The following is a 27,325-nucleotide window of genomic DNA, read 5'->3' as shown; positions in this document are numbered from 1 at the left end:
GTAAGAAAGTTTTGTTCCAGAAACAATTTCAGTGAGTATGGCCATAAGAAACATCATAGAAGGGTTAAACTATCACCAGAAACATTTAACCCGATTATTCTTTATAAATATATATGTGCATATTGTACATATATAGACAGATGCAATCAAGAGTGCTTAATTACAAATGCCTCAGCTCCTGTCAATATCAAACTTTAATGTTTTATCAGTCCTCAAAGCTGTCACTACAGCTGGCAGCATTCTTGGACCTATTATAGCAGCAGCTGTTGGAGGTACACAAACTCACCTGCCTTCATTCAAACCCTCATCTCCTTCCTGGGGAAGCTGGACTAGGATGTTAGAACGGTAGCTGTTAGAGGCTGATAGACTCATCTGCATTTGTACCCTTCTCTCTTCCTCGGAAAGCTGGACCAGAAGAGCCAGAGTAAATGCAAAAGAATTCTGGGAGACTAATTTAGAGGGTAATGGCTGCACTTAGAGACAGGTACTCTGATTAGTACCATTTTATAGACAAAGGCTTAGAAAGAGTAAATGACTTGCCCAGAACCATAGAGCTGAGTTAATGACAGAGGACTTGAAGACATTTGCCTTTCAATTTTATTTGAAGAAGAATACAAACAAAGAAGTTGAAAATGTCTCTATGATTTTCCTTCTTCTTCTTTGAACCTAAGCCAAAAAGAGAGAAGACTAACGGCCATGCATGTAAGCAAATTATTTCCCTACCAGAGCCATTCCTTCAATATTTTGGGAAGTCTAACAAAGTTCTACTTGTTCATAATATGCCTAAAATTTGTCTATCACATGGTTAATGTTTGTAGACATTCTCAATCCTAAAAATATAGTATCTATGTTCATCTGAGGTAGATGTGACTAGAAATGTGCCATGCATCCAGTTTTTTTCAAACTCTCCCAATTACAAAGATACCTAAAAAAAGAGATAATGAGAGAATTTAATTTCAAAATACATGTTTGTAAATATCACATAAATTATCTATTACTTTTACCAGAGGAGTTTTGGGGACAATTTCTTAAGCACCACCTACTATGTTTTGGTAACTTGTGCAAGGATGTCTGTATACACTATCTAGTTTCATCTTTATGACATCCCTATATATGAAAAAGTATTTAACTCAGAGGTTAAATAAAGTATAAGGTCATAGAAAGATTAAGAGGAGAAACCAAAATTTCAACATAGGTCTGACTACCTATACAATACAAGACACCCTTACTTCCTGCTCCTCAATAAGATGAATGCAAAATACTTAGCAAAAGACTCAAAATTGAACTTTTTAGTACTTTCTCTCCATTTGTTTTCTGAGTTTTTTATTTTTATTTTTTGAACTTGAAAACATCTTGCACAGAAGCATCCTCTGCTTTTTTTTTTTTTTTTTTTCCCTGAGAGGTGCTAAATAAATAGTTTTGGTGATATGTGGCCAAGATTTCAAATTTGTCAGAATTCAATTATTAAACTGATATTTAGGTATTTATTGAGTCATAAGAACTCTGCACAATGACTTTGAAAAATTGCCTTGACTCATGGTTCATATCTGAGGCTTTACAAAATGTACATTTTTAAATATAATACGGGTGCCATGAAGGTTACAGACACATTGCATTCATATTCAGTAACACTTTATAATCCTGAAAATAAAATACTGGTTACTTTTAGGAAACATTTCTTCCTGCTTACATTTCTCATTCTAAAACCATAAGTCATCTATGAGAGGAGAAACAGTTAAAGAGCTTTCAGAAAATGGAAAAATGGTTAGTCAAACATCAAAATAAGGATTAATATTATACTTGATTTCAAACAAATGCAAGGCATCATTTGAGTTCAGCAATTAATAATGGCATATTTCATTCCAATGAAGCTTTCTCTAAACATATATCTAATTATTAGAACATCTTCTGAGATTTTGAATAACACTATAATGTTTATAATTTCTCTTTTCATTTGTCAACATAAAATAGGTTGAGCCAAAAATCTTCACACCTTGGGGAATATTTATAGGGAGCAAAACTGTTGTCTTAATAATTCTGATAAATTCTTTATCTCCAAATGGTAAATTTACTTGAAGCTGTGGAAGCTGCCCCAGGTAGAGCTCAAAGACAGTTTCTAAATGACCCTCTTTATGTCCATTATTTCCTTCTTCCATGACACCAACTACTTCCAGTTGCTGGGATCTTCATCAAGGAAAGAAGAAAGGTAAATGAATATCCCTCCCAACTATTTACCAAGGGCTCTGTTTTTTCCAGAGTTTCCCCTCACCCTCTCCCCCACCACCAGGAACCTATTGCAGACAGAGAACATAACCTGGTCTACTCAGAATTTTAGAAATACAAACAATGACCGTAAATGACTGTAGATTTCAAGAATGGCTCTCTATCATCTATTTTCTTCAGTCAACTCTAAAGAGATCTCTAAAGTAAGACCACTACAAAATGTCTTAATGAGGTAGGTTATTATTTCAACATCCGTACAAAAGCACAATAGCTGGTATATTCCTGAAGGAAGAACTAGAGAAAGATGGGACATCAAGTAGAGTTTGTTAAATATAAATGAACACTGGTGAAGAAAGAAAAGTGACAGAATGGTACAGACTGAGGTGGGTGAAATAAAGAAAAGCACCATTAGTCACTGCACACCGTAACATACCTAGGGCTGAGCTACAAGCATTCCATAAGGCAGGATTCCAACCTCGGCACTATTGGCATTTAGACTGGTTAACACTTTGTTCTGGGCTCTGTAAAATGCTAAACGGTGTACAATATTTAGTAGCATGTCTACTGTTTACCTAATAGGTGTTGATAATACTGCTCTCTTTTATTTTAACAATTGAAAATGTTTTCAGATATTGCCAAATATCTCTGAGGGTCATATATGTTCCTAGCTGAAAACTATGGCCCTAAGGTATACAAATTAATCTCAACTCTGCTCATGAGGAAAGCATTATCATGTTTGTGGGCCATTTCTCCCTGCCCAGGAAAGAAATAATTGAGAGAGTGAACTCTCATTATGGGCCAGACAAACTCAAAAGTAGTTTATATACAAACTCATATAAACTCTATGGGTTTGTATATGGCATAATAGTTATTATTATCCCCATTTTATAGATGAGAAAGCCAAGGAACCTGCCTGAGGTCACATTTTTAGTAACAGAGCCAGTACTTATCCCTCAGCAGTGAGTGTTGCTCTGCAAGGTAGCCAGCTCCCCTGGTTTGTCCAGTGTAATCCCACTGCAAGAAGAGTTTGGGAATTTCACACCAAGGCCATTCTCCTAACACATAAAGCTATCTCCTAAACCATAAAGAGGGATGTGAGACTATAGGATGATGTTGTACTCACGAGTACGACTTTGAAATTCCTGTCTCTCCTAGGAGAACAAATAGCATCTTCTAGTTTGTAAATCGAATCTGGCACGTGGTCTCCAGGCTCACATGGAGTCCACCAAATGTAGAAAGCAGTCCTGGGAACTGATAGGCAGTGTTTTCTCCAAAAAAAAAAAAACCACTTTTTAACTATCTTTCCCATTTTCACAACCTCATCCCTCTTTGCTCATCCATCTCAAAACACATATCCTACCAAAGATTATTTATCTATAAGAATAATAAATTTCTACAACTGTGCCAATGATGGTTAATTGTATGTGTAAACTTATCGGGGGTAAGGGACTCAGACAGCTGTTAAGACAATTTCTAGGCATGTCTGTGAGGATGTTTTGGGAAGTGATTAGCATTTGAATCAGTAAATTGATGAGAGATTGCCCTAGCCAAAGTGATTGGGTGTCATTCAATCCACTAAGGACCTGAAAAGAACAAAAAGGAAGAGGAAGGGTAAATTTGGTCTTTGTTTCAACTTGGACATTAATCTTCTCCTGCCCTGGTGCTTCTGGTTCTTGGGTGTTTGGACTTGGATTGAGACTCACATCATCAGCCCTCTAATTTTCAGACTATCAGACATAGACTGAATTACACCATTAGCTTCCCTGGTTCTCCAGCCTGCAGATGGGAGATGGTGGAATTTCTCAGTCTCCATAATTGCATTTTATATATATACATATATATATATGTATGTGTATATATGTACATATATGTATGTGTGTATATATGTACATATACATATATAATGTGTTATAGGAATAATATTGTATAGAGCATAAAGAAATGAGAACTTTTGGGACTTTACAAAATGGATTCTATGAAAGCTATGACAGTAATGTCAACTAGCACATAATGGGAACTCCCTTAGGGTATAACTGAAACACAAAACCACAGAAAGTCAATCATGACTGTCCTGGATAAGCCTCCATCTGCAGGGATAGATAAGCATAAGGATCCCATCTTATAAGGTCCATATAAACTGAACACCTTAGACAGACAAGGCTCAAGCCTAATCCAAGAACATCATGGATGGATGCACCAAGAGCCAAAAACTCTGACCTTCTGACATGTCATAGCCACTGGCTTGGGACCATCACACGGTTATCTGCACTGCTCATCAACAGAGCTCACTTGGAGACATTAAGGATTTCCAGCCCTTTGTTCTGTCGCATAAGACTCAGTACTTTCCCTCTCTCTGTGCTGTGTGTTAACCTGCATGGGTACCTAATTGGTTTATCTGAAAAGGTTCCACTCGAACCTGTTATTGTGGAAAGACCCAAATGCATTCAAAGGTGTTACTTCGGTAGCCATGTTTTTTGCTTGCAACACTGGATTACTCAATTATCAATTACTAATTAATGAATAGACAAGAAAATTTACTTGCTAAATATACATGCTTTTGAGTGAGAAAACCTAGTATCAAGTACTAGCATCACTATTGACAAGCTCTGTAAGTAAAAAATTCCTGTTTAATACAGTTAGATGTGGATAACAAGCATCACTTTTCAACAGTTCATGTTAGGCAATATATGAAAGCTCCTGTCAAAGGGGCCGGGAAGTCGAGTATTTGTGGTTTGAACAGGGATGTAGATGGATGAGGGTTTAAGTAGTGAGAGCGGATGCTGGGCTTCCTCTTCCTAACTGCCTTTTCTCAACAGAACAGGATGAAAGACAAAGGAGAATCCACTGTGCTGTCAATTAGCAGATTCCAGACCAATTGCAGCATCTTCTTTCTTTCCTGAAATGTGGCAGCCTATTGATTCTGCTTTGAAAAATTAAGACCTCATTTCAGGGAATATAACTTCTTCTATTTTGCTCATGAAGAAGCAATGTTAAAAAATAAAAATACATATATATTCCTTTAGAGCGTTGATGCAAATGGATTGAGGCAGTAAAAATGACTCTTCCACTATTCCATTTTTATAATCTTTCCCCAGGAACATAAATATTAATACAGTAACACTTTCCAAGAGAATGAATTGATAAATTTGCAAAGCCTCCAGGAGCACTTCACTTTAAGCCATTGTTTCCAGGACCTCCTCCTTTCCAAGGACCTCTCAGGTAGAAATCCTAGTGGATGCAACTCACACCTCAGTTGCAGGCAAAGGCAGCTGGAGAGAAAGTCAGGAAGGAAAGACACCTGAGAATGCATATATAAGACTTCTTAGTTTACCAGACATTTAGACAATCTGAGCCACTCTATCAACTTCCTAAGTCTTAATTTTCATTCTTATCATGCCCCCCAACAATTACTTACCCTTCTGGTATTCAGCCAGAAAGAAAGCCCAGAAGAGGACTGGTGAAGAATTAATTTATATGCAGGCATTTGCAAGGAGGTGCTTAGTTAACATCTGTCCTTTTCTCTTCTTCAAGGTCAGTAAAGTCCTACTTTCAGCCCCATCTTCCCATTGGTGCCTTCTCCATCCTGTCTCCAGATACACATGCCAAATTATGGCTTCTCCTAAATTGTTTTCTTCTTCTTCCAGAAAGTTGCCACTGTGGAACAAAGATCTCTTAATTACCTAATTTGAACTGAGAAGCTTATTCCTCTCTAAGAATCTGAACACTAAACTGATTTTTCCCAAAATATAAGTCTAAACAAATACCTCTATAACAGTAAACAGAGTAATACTAACAAATAGTACACTGAAAGATGAAACTCACCGGATAAATGTAATCTTTTTCTTTTATTGCTCTTGACCATAGCTAACTTTAATCTTGTTAGAGTCTCTAGTCTTGGAATGAAACTTTTTGTAATTCTTTATCTATATTTTATTAGAACCAAAACTGTACCAGGACATCAAAATATTATTCCAATCTGCCATTAAAAATCCCTACAGAGATGCCCGCCATGGGTCTTTCAGGCATTACTCCAATGACACAGCCTGGTGTTGAAGTCATTTATTAAAGTCATTTATTAATGTCTCTATTAAATCTTCCAGATTACATAAGGAAAAAGGAGACATACCCTCATGATGAAGTACCTAACAATCCAAGGAGAGTATAAATGACTTCCAATCAGTAAGATTTTTTCCACTTAAATTGGATAAAACAGCCTGCAGCTCATCATATATTTTAAGTGGCTGCTGATGGCTAGATGGATGAGAAATCTACATAGCACTTCTTACGGCAAGTATTTGAGCTCGAAAACAACCATCTTCTCCTGGCCTCCAGGTACAATTTAAGGTTCTAACAAACCAGAACCTTTGAAAAACAAATTTAAACAAAGGTTTAATTCATTTTTGTTTAGTTAGGCCAAGATTTAAAATATCTCCATCACATTTTGCTAGAGATCTTTGCCTTTTAAAGGAAGATGTCAGATTTGGCAATCCAAAACAATAAATTTCTCATGTTATAATGTAAGACAGGACACATCATTGAGACTGCTATACTACTACCAAGTGGAATGCACTCTTTCATTCATAACATATTTATCATGTCAGACACTGTTCTGAGGGATTGGAAACATTGGTGAACAGACTGAAATCCTCCTCCTCATGGGATTGGAAATTTGTGGGAACTTTTAATTCTGGAAAGTAGGATCATATCTTTATTTTCTAAGTATCTGGTTTGACATTGTGCTGGCTGTTCCTTTACTAGCCAACATGTATTGAATGCATATTATGTACCGACAATGAAGGACCCAACATGAATGCCTTGATCCTTGCTCATGAGAAGTCACAGTCCCCTAGCACTAACCTGTTACAGCTACAGTGGAAGTCCATACAGGGCCAGAAGAGCAACAGGAGATGGAGACAAGACTAAGGGGAGGAGGCAGGAAAGGCTAATTAGAGGAGATGTTGCTACAGCTGAATCTTGGAGGATGAGTAGCTGATCTTCAGATAAATAGAGAAAGGTGTAGGGTTAATGGAAAGGATGGAAATTCTAGGCAGAAAAAAAAAATAGTATTAACCAAAGCAGAGAGAGAAAAAGCAGTTTGGTGTGTTTGGAATGGCCAGAGGTAATAAACAGTTCTAAATCGCAATCCAGAGATGGGTCTTGTGGAATCAATGATCAAGGCTTTCTCGGTCTCCTTTGGGGGCAGATACCAACCCAAAGCCCATACTACATCCAAGAAAGAAGTTTCAATTCATATAAAACAGGAAAAATCAAGCCTGCATGCTTCTGTGAATAGAATATTTAACATTGAGTACAGAAAGAATCATTTTGGCGTTTGCAGGACAGAAATGATATAGGACTCAGTCCAACCTATACTATCAAACCCTAAAGGAAGATGACAGGTCATTGAATTTTTTGAAAGGCACACTTTGTAGGACTTACATGCAGGTCATTTTGATGGTCAGCCCTTAACATATCCTCAAACACATCCTTCAGTGATGGGCCTGTTTGTCTTCTCATCCTTACTGACTGTGGAGAACTAAATATGCCTTTAATATTTATGTGTGCTGTGAAAACTTCTTCTACATACATCCCTTTGTGGGAAATAGCCAAGATCAATGCAGGATGACATGTACTAAATGAAGAAATAAACAGAAATATTTATTTCTCTGTCCACAGATCACAATGCCTCCGAGGGTGAGAACAAATTGGCAGCAACAATATAGTATTCCAAGCAGGCATTGACTGTCTCTATGAAGGCCAGTGATGTAGGATTTTTTTTTCTTTTGTCATATGAGAGAGATCTATGCAAAAACACAATAAAAGGAAAATTATATCTTAAATGCAGTTTCTTCATGACTGTTCTGGGATTTGATGTCTCAAAACTCATTTTGTTTGGGGTTATAATATGTAGAAACACTGAGTACTAGGTGATTTAAATACTTTATCCCATTGAATTCAGGCTCTTCCAATTTAAGTATCTTTATTGACATTGCATACATTATGAAACAAGTAAGATGTTGGGTGAGTGGGAAAGTTACCTTGTCCAAGAGCATCAGTAGAAGTGATTCAGTTTGTCTTTAAACAAAATTTATCTGGCTCCAAACATTGTGCATCTTTTCCCATGAATATTACACTCCATGGACATGATTGAATATATAACATGTAACATATAAATATGAATGTTGCATGTCTTAGGTGAGTTTTCTCAAAAGCAAATCCTAAGATAAGGATCATGATCAAATTACTTGTTAAGGAAAAACTAGTGAGACAGACAGACAGGCAGCAAAGAAGAGCCAAATAAAGGTGCGAATTCAGACTAACGTCATCCTACAGAAGCAGCAACAGCCAATCCTACAGGGGAAATTATAGTGTAATTTATGTTTAGACCTGTCTTGTCCAGGTAAGGGAGCTGCGTCTCCATGACCTTACCCCTGTATGTCACTGGAAAGGTCTTCCCTGGAATGATATAAACTCTCAGGCACTTTGGCTCTCTGCAAGAATCATTCCACTGGTCTGAAGAAAGTACCTGAAAAAAAAAAAAAAGACAAGAACTTCCCCACATTGGTAGAGAATTATATAGAAACATTAAAATGTATTTCAGGGGATGCATGCAGAGCACTAAGTTCTGCTACAATATTTCAAAGAAAATTTTCGTAACAAAAACTTTGAGCACAGTTTCATACTTTAACAGGTGGATCCACAATCAGCACCAGTACCAGCCCCTTCCCAACTAACATGAAGACAGGGGTCTGGATCTACAGATTCTCCTTTCTGCCTTCTCTCCCCTGGCCACTGCTTCAGTTCTGACAAAGGCAACCTGGGGCTGAGACTTGATGGCACCAGCTGCTGGTGGGTGGAATCGAAGGTCTTTCCTTAAACTTCGGATGTGTGCTGAAGATGCCTGGAGTATATCTCCTGAATTCCTTGGACCCTCAACACTCAGCCTATTTTTTGCCATTGTTCAGTCTTCACAAGGTTCTAACAGATCTGGAGTCTTTGTTTGGTTCTTGTCATTTTCCCCTCTGAGAAGCAATAGCTTAACTTCTGTAGGCCATGATGAAGAGCTGCATAGTGTAAGGTTATCAAAGTTATAGAGACAATGATTTGCATATGGCTTCTGCCACTTACTAGACCTGGATCTTGGGTAAGTGAAATAACTCCTCTCAGTTTCCCAACCTGTTAAGTGAAGAACAAAAAAGCTATTTCTGATGTTCTTGTAAAGGTTTAATGTGGTGATGTATAAAACAACTACTCAGTGATGTGTAGCTGTCATTTTCTTTATTATTGTTATTTTAATTTGCTCTCTTAAAACTATGACTTCCTGTGGTATCAATGGCAGGTCATATTGGGTTAAATTCATAATTCTCGTTGGTAAACTAAATGGGACTATAGGCTACTCTATCAGAAAGTTAGCCCTAAAATCATATTAGATCACTAGAGTTCTTCTTCCTTACTTTTCTTGAAACCCTAAGATTTCAATATTCAAGGAAACAGAAACTACACAAGCTATGACAATGACAAACTTGGCCTCAGCAACAATTGTCCACAAAGGCCAAACACTATAACTAGCTAATGCTTATGTCACACAGAGCAGTGCAATATATTCTGACACATGGTAACTTAGATTCTTTATTCATAATGTAAACTTCTGATTTGCAAGGTGGAGAGAGATACAGCAGCAATAAACAAATTAGAATCAACAATAGAATCCATCAGTATTCTTGAGAGAATTAAGCCTAAATGACTTAAAGCATCCAGTGTATGGAATTAATGAAATTATTTCCTTATATACCATCATTGGAAAAACTGAGGAATTAGACACAAAAATTACTTTCTATGTTCTGTAGTTCATATGAGGAGCCCTAATTGAAAAAGACTAATATAAACTAATACTTCATTAATAGACATGCAAACTGAGGTTAGAGAATATAAACAACGATCTATGTTATATGGCAAAACTAAAGACAACAAAGTTATTTGCTAAATAGCCCCTACTGTTATATAAACTGATCACTGGGAATCAGGTTAATTTTTTTTTAATATTTCTCCTTCTATCCCTTTCCTTCTCCCCTATTTTTTCCCTTGTCCCTCTCTCTCTAGCAATAGAGAAGGAGAGAGAGAATCCTCAAATGAGGTCTGATTAAGACCCATCACACATCAACATAAAGGAGCAGCAATGTTAAGTTAAGGTACATGATATTAAACAGTTAAGAGCAAAGAAGCTTGGGAGTTACCGACACTGGAGATCCTCATTTAATAATGTCAGTGGTTCCTCTACTTTGATCCTATAGCACCTTGTGCTGACACTTTCCTAGAATTTATCCCACTGGACCTTGATTTTCTGCTTTTGTATTTATCTTTCCACTGAATCATGATAGCAGAGAAACAAGTTTAACCCTTTCTAATCTTAGTCTCCTAGCAGTATCTGGCACATAAAATCCATCAATACAGAATAATTGAAGAAACAAATAAACCAACTTATAAAAGCCATTTCAAAGATTAAAATGGTTGATCCAACATGAGAAATATGTACTGCTAAAGTGAGTCAACTTATAAATTCTTTACAATACTTTGACATTGGAAAATATTACCATATGTAAATATATGTGTATATATATATATATATGTATACATATATACATATATGTATATGTATTCACTCGATCAGAACCATATGCATTTTATTTCGACATATCAACATTAACTTATGTGAAATTTTACACCATTTAAATTAGCATTAAAAATAATGAAGTACATAGAAGAAGACTATTTTCTCATCTTAAAAATGTTAATGACTCAGCTACATGAGTTGTATTGTATTCAAGTTGCAATAATTTATATAATAAATCTTGTGGGCAAATGATTGAAAACTGAATTGCCTATAAGGCTTATTCAGTTAATTTAAATCAAAAATTAGGTTGAGCTTGGATTTTGACAAGTTGAAGACTGAATTCATGCCATGCCAACATGGGGTGATTGTGACTCAGCTTCAGGCTATTACTCCACCAGTTTTTCAAAAAAAAAACAGAAATGTGGATGTATATGTAAAATCTCCAAGTGTTTAAATATTAACCAACATTGTGTTCATCAAACAAATTTGCTCATTGCCTGGATTGAGCATGAGGGCTTAAGAGTCTAAATGACCATATGACCATAGGTAAAAATGACCATGGGTAAAAACAAAATTTGAGAAGTATGAAACATCTACACATTGACCAAAGTGAGTCAATTGGAAGATTTATGTTTCTAATTTTTTAAATTCTTTGTTACACCCCCATGCACTTAGTCTAAGTTTCTGCAAATAATGGATATTTTAGACATAGATTTTACCTATTAGAAGATTACAGTTTAGAACAAAGCAAGTTATAAATAAATAAGCCACATAGAAAGCAAAATTGACTATATTTTTTTGTGCTCAATTTCTATGTTCTTCCATCATAAACCCATGCACTTCTGTTTTCAGCTCTTGACACTTATGATTTTAACTTTTACAATTTCAATTATGTCTTATCAGTCCTAAAGGTCAATGATATTTAGAAAATCATCTCTTTCTTGAGATATAAAAGTGAAAGAAAAATGTGATGAGATCAACATAACAAGTGAAACAGCCTAATCCACAACCCAGCAGTCCATCTCAAAACATATTCATCTGTTTTTATTCTCTAATTATTATGTGTAATATATTTTAAGAAGAGATGAAAGTATTGTTTTTAAAAAAAAAACTACCACTAGCTCTTAAGATATGCAGACACAAAATTCAGCTTTTAGGACTGGCATAAAACGAGAAAAGAAAGTGAGGTCTTCACCTTGAGTCAAACTCTCAGTAGCATGTCAAAGTTGAACAATGGATCCTTGAAACCTTCTCTTCACTTGGCATTCAAGAGCCTACTCTCTCTTGGCAATTTTTGTATCTTACTAGTCATCCCTTCTCAGATACATTTCCAGGCCTCCTCTTCATCTTCTCGATATCTAAATTTTGGAGTGGGTAGATCTCAGTTGTCACTCTTCTATTTGTTCTATGCGTATTCCCAGGGGATCTCATATCTGCAAATAATACCCATACCTGAGAACTCTCAAATCTTCATCACCAGCCCAGACTTTTCCCCCCACTGACATCTCAAATTTCAGACTCACATATCCTTCTGTCCACTCCTCATATCCACTTGCTTCCTATTCTAAAATACATCAAGCCAAAACCTTCATTTCTCCCCAGCTCCTACCCCAAACATATTCAACCCTTAATCCTCCCATCTTGATAAAAATTCCACTCCTTGCTACCAGCTCCTTAAGACAAAAACCTAGAGTTGTTCTTGTTCTTTTTTATTTCTCATACCATATCACAATCTAACATGAAATATTTTTGGCTCTGCCTTTGACATATATCTAGAATTCGCCTTTCTTACCATCTCCAAACTAATTCAATCTACTAACATCTTTCACCAAAAATATTTTTATAGCCTGTTTTTCCTGGTTTACCCTTGCCACCTTCCAGGTTATTCTCAACATAACAGGCAAAATGATTTGGTAAAATAAAACTGTCAAAGAGGAAAAATTTAACTCTCTTTTTCTACCCTCCTAAGATCTCCAGCTAGGGCCCTGAAAAATTAGACTGACAAAAGACAGATTAATAAGAGAAAAAGAAACAAAAACTTATTAATGCATGCATTGCATAAACACGTGGACATACTCAGTGATAAGTAACTCAAAGGGGTGGTTAGAACTTGCACTTATAAAGCATTATAGCAAAATCATAATAACTTTCTAAAGTAATAAGACAAATAAAAGAAACTTTGAGCTTATAGGGTCAGTAAATTGTGCCAGATAAATTAATAGGGGAAACTAATGGAAGATAATAACAATTTGAGCAACATTTGCTAGGTAGATTCATCTGGTGCCATCTCTGGGCTGATAAACAACTCTAGGGTGATTAGGAACTGTCCTGCCCTTCCTGGTAGACAGAGGGTGGGCAGATCATTTTTCTTTTGTTTTCTTTTTCTCAATTGTCTTTAAGTCAACATAATCCTATGCTAGTGTGGCATATTTTGGGGTGGCATACTCTGAACCCCTTCAAAAGGCAGATAACTGCTCTCTTCTGCTCAAAATCCACTGCAAGCTGGCCATGTCTTTCCTTATTCAGGGTATCCATAAAGTTTAGAAATAGAGACAGTATTATTTTATTATAACGTTATAATAAATAACATTTATTTTATAGTCATCTGTTTCCAGGCTCCTTAGACACTCAGTAAAATCCAAATCTTTATTAGGACATTTGCAACCATGCATAAGAGAGCTTAACTTCCTTCTTCATCACTTATTTCTTTCTCTCCTGTAGCCAACCTGACTTCCTGACTATCCCTTGAACATCCCTAACTCTTTCTTGTCTCAGGCTCTTTGCACTCACAGATAACTGATATCTGGAAGGCTCATTCCTTCTCTGTTTAAATGTCACCATATCAAAGAGGCCTTCCTTGGGCACTCTGTCTCTCTCTCTCTCTAGCCCTTTAATTAACATTATTCATCACTGTCTTTATCACCATCTGGCATAAATATAAGTTTTTTGAGAGTTCCTGACACTTAGTACATACTCAATAAATATTTGTTGAATTAATATCTTAATTAAGCATTATGAAGGACCTAAATAAGATTTATTTTTCAGTATTAATTTATTGATTATTATGAATAGTATGTTACAGAATCAATCTTAAAAGCTTCAATGTGGCTTCTCTTGTGAATGTCAACTATTACTTCGTTGTTATTGCCACTGCTTCTTTTACTTAATTGTGTTTATATCTCAGTGCTAGAAAAATGACTTGCACATAATAGATGCCTTATAAAATATTATTGAATGACCAAGTAATATTTGGATTAACGGAAAAGAAATGTAAAAAAATATATACATCCCATTTGACACTGCAAAAGGAGAAAGAAAAGAAATCTAAATAAATTTTTTTAAAAATCTTTCTAAAATACATGGTTGTGTTAATACATGTTGAACTTGGGATTCGAAGTAGCCTTTTTGTCTCCCTAAATAAGCAATTGAATGCATGCCCATCTATCTACTGTTCATAGGTAGAGACAAAAGAAAATACTAAGAGAGAGAAGCAAAAGAGAGACGCGAATAACTTTTAATGTTCTGGGGTTGGCGGAAAGATTCCAGGTGCTCACATTCTTGCTGATGTGTGATAATAAGGTATTAAATGATAAGATAGAAGGATGTCTCTGGGCTGTGTCCAGATGTGCTCATCTTTCAGGCATTTGTTTCTCTTTCAACTGCAGGTTAAAGTTTCATAATTTGAAAACTAAAATTCATAAACCGTGCTTTCTCTAAATTCAGACTCTCAAATTGTGTGACCAACACAGATTGAGGAAATGGGGCAGCCAAGAGTGCTTAAAATGTATATGATCAAATAGTTCCATCTGCTTGTTTTCTTACTGTTTCCACGCAGCAGAACTGAGACCTATGGGTAAATGGAAATCGCCTCCCATGGTGTAAGCCTCTCAAGTAGCTATAATTGTATGTTTACTTGCAGATTCCTTTGCAGAGGTCTCCTACCAACTATGTTTGCTTATTTCCCACCCACACCTTCTGCTTTCCTTCTGTCAGGTGATTAACTGTGTCTCTTAAAATGGATGCCCAGTTTGGAATTCAGAAGAACTGAGTGAAATGGGAAATGTTAGTTTGGTATTAATGAGGAAGAAAATGCAATCAGCAGGCATTTTATTTCTTGAACGTAGAATTCACTTCTCTTAAATTTAGTTATTTATATTGTGATAAATGTATCCCTGTGGTATGTACCTCCACAGGGTACACTGAAGGCACCCTTGCCCCTGGGACCAGGATAAAGAGAGACAAGGGAAAGGGCATCAGGAGGTGAGACCAAAGGCATGTAGGCTCTGGTCAGTCATTTGGATCTGATTCCCAGTGTGATGGGTCACTGGAGGGGTTAAAGCAAAGGAGAGAGGTAACTTGACCTGCCCAGAGAGTTTCACCCTATCCTTTATAGGTAGAGACACTAAGTATTCAAGCAATTCTTAGTTCTGAAGTAATTGTTGAAAAAGACAGAGACTCCCACATACACACCTTTATAAATCAGAAAAATGTCCCCTCTCTGGGTGGATGTAAGGGAAACCTTGTGCCTCTGTGAATAAGGATCAGCTCTCCCCTACCCTCACCCCATGGACACAGACCCACATTGACCCAGTAAAGAGAACAAGCTCCACATGGGCCAGCCAGGTGATCCACCTGCACATGACAACAGAGCTTTCTTGTATGAAAAGGTCAACCACAACTCCTTCAGTTGCACACTCTGTGCTATGCCACTCAGCTGCTCTGTGGTGAGCCCAGCCCTGCAGAGCAGTGCACATCAGAGTCACCCTGGAGGGAAAATGTGGTGCACAAGAACAGATGGGCAGTCAGCCCTGAGAGCCATCCCACTCAACCGGCCATGTTTGGCTCTCTGAGCTTCAGTATTTTTATGTATAATATAGTGGTGGTCATACCAGACTTTAAAACTAGGGCCAAGACTGGAGCCATGGTACCCACAAGAATTGGCTCATGGTGTCCACAGATGCAAAATTATCACTATTATCTAAGCCAGCATCTCTAAGAACAGTAAAGCCCAGGAAAAGAAGTACTGAAATATAATGCACTGGTTTTTGAGGTACATTTGTGGAATTACTTCATTGTTATTGTCACTGCTTCTTTTACTTATTTATTCAACAAACACTCATTTAAAGAAATTCTCACTATATTCCAAATGGATAGATTTTTATTTAACTTTGGTATCTTGATTAACAATCCTAACACAATAATATTCCTAGAATAAAAAAATTTATTGCTATAGAATAAAATTTTTGGAGAAGAAACCACATTTCAAGGGGCAGGGGTGGCTGGAGTTAGCCAGTGGAAGGGCATTCCATGTGTTTGTGGATAAGTGGAAATTAAAAATACTTAGAGTCACATGATCCTGGGCTCCAGCTTTGTATTATAATGCCCCAACTCATTATTCTGAAACTGGGTCAAAATGGAGTCTGCATCAAGCATTTATCTTGCCTTTCAGGGAAACAAAATAATTGATGAAGAAAAAATTCTTATTCTAGAAGAATGTTAGCTAATGAATGTAGCAGGATGAATAGAATTATAGAAATCATCATTTTATGATACCTAGTGAAATAATCAGCCTGTACAATGATCACCAATAGCTTCAAAACTATGAGTGAAAGGTTAATGGGGATTTTTACAAAGTATGGCTCAGATTGGCAACACCTGAACCCAGTTAGCAATTGTAACATCTGTAGAAAGAAGACACCAAAAATTGTTTCCTGAAGTGATTCAAAAGGAAGTACACTGTACTAACAATTGAGAAAAAGATTTTGCCAAAAGAAAACACATTAATTTGAATCTAATGACTTGACAGTTTATAGAGAAAATTTGGACAGAGAAATATGTTAAACAAAATCAAACAAAAGTAATCAGATCACTCCAGAATGTGAGAAATCCTCCAGAATGAAAAATCAAATGTGTTTAACAAGTAGTTGGCATGATAAAAAAGGGAAGGAAGGGGAAATTGTTAAGGTAAAAGAAGCTTTAATAGCTATATTAACTAAATGCAATTTATGAACACATTGGAGATCTTAATTATTAAATGAAAAACAATTCCAAAAAAAATATTTTGAGATAATCAGGAGAAAATGAGCATGGTTGAGTATTAGATGATATCAAGCAATTATTAATGAAAATTAATTTTGTTCATTGGATAATAATACTACGTTTATGTGCTTTTACATTTATATCAACTACAGATACAAACTGTAATGTATACAGGTGAAGTGATGTGACTTCTTGGATTTGCTTAACCCATTTCCCATTTGCCCTGAGAATACTCACTGATGTCACTTGTGGCTGCAATATTTACCCTGAGATAACTCATGAATTACAGTCCTAAACTTATCCCCTAAGTTTGCCATGAAATACCTTCCTTTTATTATTATTTTCACATCACTCTGAAATATCAATTGTCTTTGAAAACAAATGACATTATTCTATTTATAGCATTCTGTTTTTAGTAGTGGTATTTCCATTTACAAAATATAGTAATTCTCAATTGCTAAAAATGTCAAATCCTAGAAAATGTAGCATTCATATGTGTGATGTTAACATTGTTCTAGAACAGTTGTTAGCCAAAGATTCATTTGATGAATTTGAATTATGTATACATTTCTGTTACATCAGGATTAGAGACAAATTCTGTTTAGAAATAACTCCAATAATGGTTTTTATATTTTATTTTCACATTGAAAACCAGTCAGATTTGCTTCAGCCTCAAAGAGCACGTTTATGTAAAATTAAATTAATGCTGGCAGTGAGCTGCACTTTTTTTCTAAATGGGAAATGGGTTAAAATTCTCCTTGCCCTCGAAAAGAAAATGTGGGGAAACATGGTAATGAATTAAGAAGAATGGCAAGATATTGATAGTTGATGAAGACAGGTGATAGGTGCTAAATTAGTGCATGTGTGAAAATATTCATTAAAAAAATGTCAAAAATTCAGAAATAGCAAAATTGAACTCACCGTATCAGTAAAATAGTATTTAGGAAGATTTTATTGTGCATATGCGAACTGGAGCTTTCTGGACTTTTGGTCAAGATTGCAGAGTAGGTAAATATTGTGCTGGTCTTTTTTAACAATCATATCAAAACTACAACTAAGCTATAGAACAACCATTAGTGGGAATTACCTGAAGTCTAACTGAACAGAAGTCATAAAACTTGGACTATATAGAGGAAGCCACATCGAGACTGGTAGGAGAGGTGGAGACAGGGAATGGACTGGCCCCGCACCACACACATGTGAGGCAATGTAGAATCGAGAGGGATATTTCAGCTGTGGAGCACCCCCACTTGGGAGAGCAAGGAGTCCCAGCTCCACACCAGGTTCTTCAGTCCAGGGTTCCAGTGCCAGGAAAAGAAGTCACCACAATTTCTGGTTGTGAGAACCAACAGAGATAGGCTAAATGAGACAAATGGCTGCTGGTGGGCCAGATATTTCTTATAAAGAAATATCTTGCCCATTGATAACTTACTCACTCTGAGCTCCAGCATTGGGGCAACAGCTTCCAAGATGCCAGGGATATATGGGGCAGAACTGAATTATTTGGTTTCAGAGTGAGGGCTGCAGGGGCAGCTTTATCCCAGACAGAAGCACTGGCAGAAATTATTGTTTCTTTGTTAAGCCCTCCCCACTCCTGGTATGCAGATTCTGTCAGGTGCCATATCTGAGTCTCCATTAACCTGGCTAACACAGTTAACCCTGCCCTGGTGGGTCCCTGAGACCCTACCCCATTTAACTTGTGAGCCCACCCAACCCACTTCCAGTGGCTTTTTCATAATGATATTTCTTGGCTCATGATGTGGAATTTTCTAAGATTTTTTTAAAGGTTCCAAAACCCCAAACAAGTAGCATTTGACCTCAGCATGCCCCATACCTTTGCTAAGTATCCCCAAGTCTGGCAAAAGGGCAACCTGCCTCAATTTTCAGCTTAACCTCTCCCAGGAACCTCCAAGCCCAGCACAGGTGGAATACATCTACAGATCGCTTTGTGGCTCATGCCAGGTGACCCCAAGCAGGACACTGGTGGCAGCTGAACTTGGCCTGCAACAGGTTCTTTCCTGGAGGCTCTGGGCCAGCATACCCAGTAGCCAGTTCAGACAGAACCAGACATAATCTGGCCATCTCCACAAATGACACACTAAAAGGTAGACTCAGTGGGCACCAGAGCCCTGCGAAAGTAAATCTTGCTTTATAGAGTCAACTACTGCACAACACTTCCTCCACTATTGTCATGGCCAGTTCTCATAATCAATCAACCTGAGGGTCAGTTCTTCCCATGGATGTGCAAACAGCAACCAAGACTTGACTACAACAGAAGGGTACACACAATCCACACACAGGACACATCTAGAGAATCCTATATGGAGACCAGGGAGACTGTGCCACTAGGCTCCATGAGACACCTACAAGATATGGCCACTCTACTAAGACCAGGAGACATAGCAGCTCTACCTAATACATAGAAACAAACACAGAGAGAGAGCCAAAGTGGGGAGACAAAGAAACATGTCTCAAATGAAAGAACAGAATAAAGTTCCAGAAAAAGAACTAAACAAAATGGAGATAAGCAATCTACCAGATGCAGAGTTCAAATCACTGGTTATAAGGATGCTTAACAATTTCAGTGAGAACTTCAACAAAGAAATAAGAAACTTAAAAATAGATATAGAAAACACAAAAGAGAACCAGTCAGAAATGAAGAATACAATAACTGAAATAAAGACATTAGAGGGAATCAACATTAGATTAGATGAAGCAAAGAATTGAATAAGCAATTTGGAAGATAAAGTAGTAAAAAAAACACCCAATCAGAACAGCAAAAAGAAAAAATAATTGAAAAAATGAGGATAGTTTAAAGGTCTCTGAGACATCAAGTGTACCAACATTTTAATCATAGGGTACTAAAAGGAGAAATGAGAGAGCAAGGAATTGAAAACCTATTTGAAGAAATGGTGGTGGAAAACTTTCCTAACCTGATAAAGGAAATAGACATACAAGCCCAGGAAGCAAAGAGAGTCCCAAACAAAATGAACCCAAAGAGGCCCACACAAAGACACATCATAATAAAATGCCAAAATTTAAGAGAGAGAAAGAGAATCTTAAAAGCAGTTAGAGAAAAGCAGTTAGTTATCTACAAGGGAGCACCCATAAGATTGACAGCTGATTTCTCAACAGAAATTTTGCAGGCCAGAAGGGATTGGCAGGAAATATCCAATGTGATGAAAAGCGAGGACCTACAATCAAGATTATACAGCAGTGCTATTATTTAGAATCTAAGGACAGGTAGAGTTTTCCAGATAAGAAAAAGCTAAAGGAGTTTATCAACACCAAACCAATATTACAAGAAATATTAGAGGGACTTCTTTAAGAGGAATAAAAAAGTAAAAAATGTGAATAATGAAATGGCTATAACTACACATCTAGTAACAATTATTTTAAAAGTAAATGGATTAAATGCTCCAATCAAAAGACATAAGGTGGCTGAATGGATAAGAAAACCAAACCCTACATAAGCTCCATACAAGAGATTCACTTCAGATCAAAAGACACACAGACTGAAAGTAAAGGGATAGAAAAAGTTACCTCATGAAAATTGAAATGAAAAAGAAAAAAGGAAAAAAAAATCTGAGGTAGCAATACTAGGACAAAACAGAGTTCAAAATAAAGACTGTAACAAAAGATAATGAAAAACCCAGTAATCCCACTTCTAGGTATTTATTTAAAAAGGAAAAAAAAACTATTAAAAAAAAAAACACTACTTCAAAGGGACATATGCATCCCATGTTCATTACCACATTATTTGCAATAGCCAAGATATGGAGGCAATCTAGATATCTATTAGTGGACAAATGGATAAAGATGAGGTGGTACATATATATAATGGAATATTTCTCAATCATAAAAAAGAATAAAATATTGTTATCCACAACAATATAGATGAGCCTAGTGGATATTGTGTTAAGTGGAGTAAGTCAGGAAGAGAAAGACATAAATGTTATATGATTTCACTTATATATGGAATGTAGAGAACAGGATAAACAAAGGAACAACAGAAACAAGCTAGTAGATACAGAGAACATTTTGATGGTTCCTGGATTGAGGGTGGGAGTGGGAAGAACAGTGAAGGAGAAAGACTTAAAAGTACAAACTGATGGTTACAAAATAGTTATGGGGATGTTGAGTATAGCTTTGGAATTACTGTAAGTAGCATTGTAATAATTATGGTGTCAGATAGGTATTAAATTTATTGGAGTGATCAGTTTGTAAGTAATATAAATGTCTAATCACTGTGTTATACTCCTGAAACATAATGTATGAAAACAATAATTGAAAAAAATAGACATGTGAAGAGTGGCAGTCGAGAACAAGGCAGTAGAAAAAGGAGAAGAGATCACATGAAGAAGGCCAAAGTGGGAAGGTCATGTGGTGTGGAGGCAGGGGGAGGATAAATAAACAAACAAACAAACAAACAAACAAATAAATAATAGAATATAAAATAAATAAAAGTTTTAAAAAGGAGGAAAAAAAGGACTGGAGCTTTTAAATTCGAAACTGATATGAAGCTCAGGGGCATGATGTTGCAAGATGGCTTATAAAGGGAAAATGAGGACATTGTTAACTTGGAAAATGATTGGTTGTTACATTGGGGGTTTTCCACCTGCAGGGGGAAATTGATTATCTCAAACCATTTTAAGAAAAATGATTTAAGTTTCTTTTATAGTAGTCAGAGGCATTTACAAAAAATGACCTAAGTTAGGTTTTACTTCTGTTCATGAAATAAAAAAAATACCCAGGAATAAATCTGGAAACATGTGGAGGACCTATATAACAATAACATAAGACCCTATTATATTAAAAGAAATCTAAAAAAGATACAAAGAAATGGAAAGAAATTCCATGTTCTTGGGTTGGAAGAATCAACATAGTTAAAACGACTATATTACCTAAAGCATTATGCAGATTTAATGCAGTCCCTATCTAAATCCCATTGGCATTTTTTAATGAAATAGAACAAAAACTCATTATATTTGTATGGAAGCACAAAAGACCCTGAATTGTCAAAGCCATGCTGTGAAAAAAGAACAAGGCTGGAGGAATCACTTTGCCCGACTTCAAATTATACTACAATGCAACAGTAATCAAAATGGCATGGTACTGGTAGAAAAACATGCGAACCAGTGGAACAGAATTGAGAGTCCAGAAGTAAACCCATATTTATGTGGGCAAATAATTTTCAACAAAAAGCCAAAAACATATAGTGGAGAAAGGAGAGCCTCTTTAATAAATGGTGCTGGTAAAACTGGAAAGCCACCTACAAAAGAATGAAACTAGACTGTTGTCTATCACCACATACCAAAATTAACTCAAAATGGATTAAGGACCTGAATATAAGACCTGAAATGCATGGAAGAAAACATAGGACCTTGGACTTTAAGAGGATTTTATGAATTTGACCTCAAAAGGAAGAAAATTAAAAGTAAAATAAATGAATGGGACTACATTAAACTAAAAAGCTTCTGTATAGCAAAAGAAACAGTCAATGAGGTAAAGAGACAACCATCAGAAAGGGAAAACATATTTGCAAGCAATGCCTCCGGTAAGGGCCTAATATTCAAAATATACAAAGAACTCTTACAATTTAATAACAACAAAAAAAACAAATAATCCAATCAAAAAATGGGCAGAGGACCTAAATGGACACTTCTCCCTAGAGAATATACAAATGGCCAACAAATATAGGAAAAGATGCTCAACAATGCTAGCTATTAGGAAAATACAAATCAAAACCACAATGTGTTATTTTTACCAGGTTGGGTGTCAGGGTAATATTGGCTTCATCAAATGAGTTGGGAAGTATTGCCTCCTCTTCAGTTTTTTGAAATATTTTGAGGAGAATAGGCATTAAATCTTCTTTGAATGTTTGGTAGAATTCAGAAGTGAAGCCTGGACTTTTACTCTTTTGGTGATCGTTTCCATTTCCATATACTGGTTTTCCAGTTCTTCTTGATTCAGTCTAGGAATGTTGTATTTTTCTAAGTACTGGTCCATTTCTTCTAGGTTATTAAATTTGGTGTTGTATACTTTTTCATAGTATTCTTATATGGTATTCTTTGTATTTCTGCAGTGTCTGTCATAATGTCCCCTCTTTCATCACTGATTTTGTTTATTTGTGTCTTTTTTTTTTCTTAATAGGATATTATAGTTTTCATTATATAGATCCTTCACATGTTTTTTTATATATATTTATTCCTGGATATATTAATCTTTATGTTGCAATTGCAGAAGGAATTATTTTTTCCACTTCTTTTTATGACACTTCATTATTAGAGTATAGGAACACTATGAGTCTAGCCAGGAGTTTGTCAATTTTATTAGCCTTCTCAAAGAACCAACTCTTTGTTGCATTTATTTTTTCTATCGTTTTTTGTTTGTTTGTTTTCAATTTCATTTACTTCTGCTCTAATTTTGATTTCTTTCCTTCTGCTGACTTTAGGCTTCATTCTTTCTTTCTTTTCTAGTTTTTTAAGATGAAGCATTAAGTTGGTTATTTGGGCTCATTTCTGTTTTTGGAGATAACCCTATAATGATATGAACTTTTCTCTTATTACTACTTTTGCTGTGTCCAAATGTTTTGGTATGTTATACTATCATTATCATTCATTTCTATGTATTTCTCAATCACTTTTTTTATTTCTTCCCTGATCCAGTTATTCTTCAGTAGTATGTTATTTAATCTCCAAGTATTTGTGGTTCTTCCTGCTTTCTTTTTACAATTCTCTAGTTTCAAAGCATTATGATCCGAGAATACGGTTGGCATGATTTTCACCCTCTTATATTCATTGAGGCTATCTCTGTATCCCAGTATGTGGTCAATCTGTGAGAATGTTCCATGTGCACTAGAGAAGACTGTATACACAGCTGTTTTGGGATGGAAGGCTCTGTAAGTGTCAGTTATGTCCAGCTGGTCTAATGTGTTATTTAAAGATGTCATTTCCTTATTGATTTTCTGTTTGGATGATCTGTCCATATCCAACAGTGGAGTATTTAGGTCCCCTACTACGATAGTGTTTTGGTATGTTTCTCTCTTTAGTTCTGTTAGTAATTGTTTTATATATTTCAGGGCTCCCTGATTGGGAGCATAGATACTAATAAGTAGTATGTCTTCTTGGTGCATGATTCCCTTTATCATTATGAAGTGTTCCTCAGTACATTGCTTTAACTTTTTTATTTTGAAGTCTGTTCCATTTGATATTAGTACCACCACTCCCGCATTTCTCTGAATCTCATTTGCTTGAAATATCATTTTCCACCCTTTCACTTTGAGTTTGCATTTGTCTTTGGAACTGAGATGTATCTCCTGGAGGCAGCATATGGTTGGTTGTTGTTTTTTTTTGTTGTTTTGTTTTTTGTTTTTTTTTTTTGATTCATTCTGCATCTCTGTGCCTTTTTTATTGGTGATTTCATTCCATTTACATTTAGTGCAATTATTGAAATATGAGGTCTTATTGCCATTTTATCTTTTGCTTTCTAGTAGCTTGGTGTTTACGTTGCTTCTTTGTCATTGTGTTATTGTTTTCTTTATTTTGGTTGGCTTTCATGTATTTTGCCTCTGGTTCTGGTTTTATTTTATATACTTTAGTTCTGATTCTTTAGTGTGTGGTTACCATTATAAAGAATATATCTATCTATATATCTATATCTATCCATCTATCTATCTATCTATCTATCTATCTATCTATCTATCTATCTACACAGTCATACATTTTCTTCTGTGCATGCCTTATCTCCATTCCCCTTTGCAAATTTGGATCTTTGAATCCTCCCTTTTTCAGTCATCATTGTCCCATTTTGTCCCTATGTATGCTGAGCATTCATTACTATCTTGCTCTAGCAATTCTCTTCTTAATGTTTAAGCTTATAATGCCCTGTTCTTAGTAAGGGTTGCACTCCTCTGCTTCTATTTGCCTGATAGTTACTTTAGTCCTAATTTTGTATTTTTGTTTGTTTTTGTCATTTTGTTTTAGGTGAGCTGACCCCTTTCAGGATTTCCTGTAGTGCAGGCCTCATAGTAGACAATTCCCTCAATTTTTGCATGTCTAGAAAGGTCTTAATTTCTCCTTCATATCTAAAGGAGAGCTTAGCTGGAAACATTATTCTAGGCTGGTATTTCATTTCACTTAACAGTTTGAATATTTGATTCCACTCCTTTCTTGCTTGTAAGGTTTCTGCTGAGAAGTCAGACAATAATCTAATGGGCTTTCCTTTAAAAGTTACCATCTTCTCCCTGACTGCTCTGAGAATTCTCTTTGTCATTGATTTTCAATAATTTTAATGCAATATGTCTTGGTGAAGGCCGTTTTAGATTGAGCTAATTCAGTGTTCTGTTGACTTCTTGAATCCTAAGCTCTAGCACATTCCTTAGATTTGGGAAATTCTCATCAACTATTTGTCTGAAAATGCTTTCTAGTCCTTGCTCTTTTTAGTCCCCTTTGAGAAGGCGCATTGTTTTTATGTTTCCTCTCCTGATGGTGTAAGCTAGTTCTTGTGTTTCTCTTTCATTATTTTTCATTCTTTGGTTTCTCTCTTCTTCCTTCTGATATATTTCTAGATTTCTGTTTTCAGTATCACTAATCCTTTCCTCTATTTGGTCGACTCTATTTCCCAAGCTTGTTATTTCATTTTTCAACTCTTGCAGAAGATCATTTTCAACCGAAAACAGATCTATTCTGTTCTTTTTGAGGGTTTCAGTCTCCTTGGTCTGCTCATCTAGTTGTTTTTTCAGTTCCTAAAATTGTTGAGTTGACTGGTTTCGGAACTCACTGAATTTTTTCAGAAGTACCATCCTGAATTCTCTGTCATTTAAGTTGCATATTTCTATTTTTTGGAGGTTTTTCTCTTTCTTTCTGAGATATCTTGCCACCTTGGTTGTTCATGGTGCTTAATGGACTATTTCTTCACCTGGGCATTGATGGAAGTATGTTCAGCTTTTTTTCCAGAAAAATTTAAAGGTCTCCTTTTAACCTGTTGCAAAGAAGGAGCTTTTTTTTTTTAGTTTCCAGTAGGTGGTGTCTAAGCCTCTTGGATCCCTACTTCATATAAAGGCTTAATAATGCCTTTCCCTCTCCCTACCCCCGTAGGTATTTAATCATGCTTGCTACCTTCAGTCTTAGTCTCTGTTAGTGTTAGCAACAGTTTCAGTAGCATTAGCTCAGATTACCTGAGGCTTTGCGGTGTTCAGTCTTGGAGGATATGGTGAAGGAGTCCTGTGGTTTGGGTTTGGGGGCTGCTGCTCAGCCTCAGTTTTGCAACCACAGCAGGTAAAAATCAACTGTTGTTCCTCTGCCATCCCACTTCTCTGCTTTTTGCCCTAATTACTGGGCCTTGTCACCTGCTGTGTGGAGCTCACAGAATTCCTAGGCAGGACTGTTCAGGGAACTCGCCGCATCTTCATTCCTCCCCCTCCTCCTATAGGGAGCTCTGGAGACTGTGAGAGGCTGTCTTTGTTTCTCCCTGTCCACGCTCTACACCCAAGGTTCTGACCTGTGATAAACTCTTATGTGTAGATCTCATGCTCAGACATTGCTGGTGTGCAGATTGGGTGTTTTTTGTTGAGTTTTAGATGTTCGGCTTATTGTTGCTTCAAGGGGAAAGATCTAAGGACATTTCTCACTCTGCCAGGTTTCTCCAAACTCTAAAATGTTTTCAGATTGAGTTTTCATTTTGTATTTTACTTTAACAAAGTTAAAAAAAATTGCAAATTAATTACAGCTATGTGGTATTTAATGAGTTTTTAATTTTTTTAGTCTGATTTTCTCATCAGTATAATGGGAATAATGTTTTCTCTCTGATGATGTTTGAGAGATTAATGATTGTACTAGGTCTATATAATGCCAGGCTCCTAGTAAGTACTTATTAATACAAAAATCCTTTTGGATACCACAGAAGCCTCAAAGATAACCTTTAACATCTTATTGATACTAGTCCTTTTAGGTGGGCAGATTCCATCTCAATAAGTCTTGTGACAGTCTTCCTTTTGAATCCAGTCTTAAACATATCATTCCCTCATAAATGTTCCTTGAGGACACGTATTTTTGTCTCACTCATGTCTGTGTTCCTAGTATATAACATGGTGCCAGCGTGTAGTGATGATACCATTAGTATTGATTGGCTAACTGAATGGATGAATGATGCTTAATAATCTAGTACATTTAAAGCATGATAAATGTGCAAGTGGATAAAAGATAAAATGTAGACTATTAGAGCTGTGAGAACAAAAAGAGTTGATGAGAAGATTGATATAATCTCTAGATTAAAATGGATGGTGGAGAAAAAATGTACTATTGTAAATCTTTTATCAGGAGCCAGGGGACCAGTGGCAAAATGCATATGAGAGGAGGGCAAAGAAAGGCAGGTCAAGAGTCTTCAGAAAAGTAGAGAGAGAGAGAGAGAGCAAATGCATTCCTGTTCAAAGTAAGTTAAACATCATTTTAA

At 36.2% G+C, this 27,325-nt stretch overlaps 1 long non-coding RNA gene across 3 annotated transcripts in view; it reads right to left on the bottom strand.

Moving 5' to 3' along the window:
- Window positions 1–640: 640 nt before the first annotated feature.
- LOC120613828 (uncharacterized) overlaps window positions 641–27,325 on the bottom strand; it is a 69,364-nt gene continuing 42,679 nt past the window's right edge. The window contains exons 1-5 of one of the 3 annotated variants that reach the window (XR_005655778.1): window positions 12,030–12,432; window positions 8,653–8,749; window positions 5,639–5,877; window positions 3,347–3,491; window positions 641–925 (exon numbers count right to left, since the gene is read on the bottom strand). This is a non-coding gene — a long non-coding RNA (uncharacterized LOC120613828). Of the gene's footprint in view, window positions 926–3,346; window positions 3,492–4,864; window positions 5,493–5,638; window positions 5,878–8,652; window positions 8,750–12,029; window positions 12,433–27,325 lie in introns of those variants that run through there. The other 2 variants (XR_005655776.1, XR_005655777.1) reach the window with 2 other exon arrangements.

Source organism: Pteropus medius, unplaced genomic scaffold (assembly GCF_902729225.1).
Source record: "Pteropus medius unplaced genomic scaffold, Ma_sr-lr_union100, whole genome shotgun sequence".
Lineage (NCBI taxonomy): Eukaryota > Metazoa > Chordata > Mammalia > Chiroptera > Pteropodidae > Pteropus > Pteropus medius.
Note: the sequence above shows the minus strand (reverse complement) of the source record. Positions and strands in the feature narration are given on the sequence as shown.